Below are 2324 nucleotides of genomic sequence, written 5' to 3'. Positions count from 1 at the left end.
GGACGTTTGTGTTTCCATATGAATTCCTGTGTTGTTTTTTCTAGGTCTGAGAAGAATGTTGCTAGTAATTTGATGGGTATTGCATTGAATTTGTAGATTGCCTTAGGTAAGATGGACATCTTCACAATGTTGATTCTTCCGATCCATGAGCATGGGATATTTTTCACTTGTTTGTGTCAACTTTGATTTCTTTGAGCAGTGTTTTGTATTTTTCCTTGTAAAGGTCTTTCATGTCTCTGGTTAGGAAGATGCCAAGGTATTTCATTTTTTTCGTGGCTATTGTGAATGGAATTGTGTTTTTTATTTGGGTTTCTGTTTGTTTATTATTGGTGTAGAGAAATGCGATTGTCTTTTTTACATTTATTTTGTATCCTGAGACTTTGCCAAAGGCCTTTATCACTGTAAGGAGGTTTTTGACAGATTCTCTTGGGTTTTCAAGGTACACAATCATATCATCTGCAAAGAGAGATAACTTGACTTCCTCTTTTTCTATTTGGATACCCCTGATTGCCTTCTCTTCTCTGATTGCTCGAGCCCAGGACTTCCAATACTATGTTGAACAGGAGGGGTGAGAGTGGGCATCCTTGTCTTGTTCCAGTTTTCAGGGGAAATGGTTCTAATTTTTGTCCATTTAGGAGTATGCTCGCTGTTGGTTTCTTGTAAATGGCTTTTACTATTTTGAGGTATGTTCCTTGTATGCCTAGATGTTCAAGGGTTTTTATCAAGAAGGGGTGCTGGATTTTATCAAAAGCTTTTTCTGCATCTAATGATATAATCATGTGGTTTTTGTTTTGACATCTGTTGATGTATTTAATAACATTTATGGTTTTACGAATGTTGAACCAGGCTTGCATCCTAGGAATGAAACCTACTTGGTCATGATGGATGATTTTTGAGATGTATTGCTGAATTTGGTTTGCTAGGATCTTGTTGAATATTTAGCATTTATGGTCATGAAATATATTGGCCTGTAGTTCTCTTTCTTTGTTGGATCTTTACCTGGCTTGGGTATCAATGTGATGTTGGCTTCATAAAATGATTTGGGGAGCATTCCATTTTTTCAATTGCCTGGAATACCTTCAGTAGGATTGGTATCAGCTCCTCCTTAAATGTCTTGTAGAATTCTGCTGGAAAGTCATCTGGTCCAGGGCTTTTTTTGGTAGGAAGTTTTCTTATTATGTAGTCGATTTCCTTGATTGTTATTGGTCTATTTAGGGTCTCAATTTCTTCTTGTTCCATCTTAGGTAGGTTGTGTGATGTCAGAAAGTCCCCCATTTCCTTAAGGTTTTCAAGTTTGTTTCCATACAAGTGTACGTAGTAGTCTCTAATGATCTTTTGTATTTCTTTAGGGTCAGATGTGACTTCTTCTTTTGTGTTTCTGATTGTGCTTATTTGGTTTTTTTCTCATTTTTTCTTGGTCAGTCTAGCTAGGGGACCATTGGTCTTGTTTATCCTTTCGAAGAACCAGCTTTTTGTTTCATTGAGTTTTTGTATTATCTTTTTGTCTTCTATGTCCTGGATTTGGGCTTTTATTTTGGTGTTCTGGATTCTTCTGCTGAAATTAGGGTTTTTGTGGTCTTACTTTTCCAGCTTCTTTAGGTGACTTGTTAGGTTGTGAATTTGTGTTCCTTCCATTTTCCTCATGTGTGTTTGTAGGGATATAAATTTCCCTCTTATTACAGCTTTCAAGGTGTCCCAGAGATTTTGGTAAGATGTTTCTTCATTTTCATTTGTTTCCAGGTATCTTTTGATCTGTTTTGATTTCATCATTGACCCAAGAGTTGTTTAGCATCATGCTGTTTAGTGTCCATGTCTTTGTGGGTTTTGGGGGGACCTTGTTGGTGTCAATGTTTATTTTTATTCCACTGTGGTGCGATAAGGTGCATGGTAGAATTTCAGTCCTTTTAAATTTGCTTATGCTTGATTTGTGTCCAATTATGTGGTCGATCTTAGAATATGTTCCATGCTGTGATGAGTAGAATGTGTATTCTGTGGTCTTTGGATGGAGTGTTCTGTAGGTATCAATTAAGTCCATTTGGTCCAGAGTCTCATTGAGGTTCCGGATCTCCTTGCTGATTTTTTGTCCTGATGATCTGTCTAGGGTTGTGAGTGTTGTATTAAAATCCCCAGTTATGATGGTGTTAGAGTCATGTCTTTCTTTAGTTTTCCTAGAAGTTGCTTTATGAATGTTGGCACACCTATGTTGGGTGCATATATGTTTAGGATAGATATTTCTTGTTGATGGGGTGAACCTTTTATCATTATGTAGTGGCCCTCTGTATCTTTTTAAATTTTTGATAGCTTAAATGGTATTTTGTCTGAAA

The sequence above is a fragment of the Carlito syrichta genome, unplaced genomic scaffold (genome assembly GCF_000164805.1).
Source record: "Carlito syrichta isolate Samal-C Ts95f unplaced genomic scaffold, Tarsius_syrichta-2.0.1 Scaffold309894, whole genome shotgun sequence".
NCBI classification, from domain to species: Eukaryota; Metazoa; Chordata; class Mammalia; order Primates; family Tarsiidae; genus Carlito; species Carlito syrichta.
The sequence above is the reverse complement of the archived record's forward strand: the minus strand, read 5'-3'. Positions refer to the sequence as shown.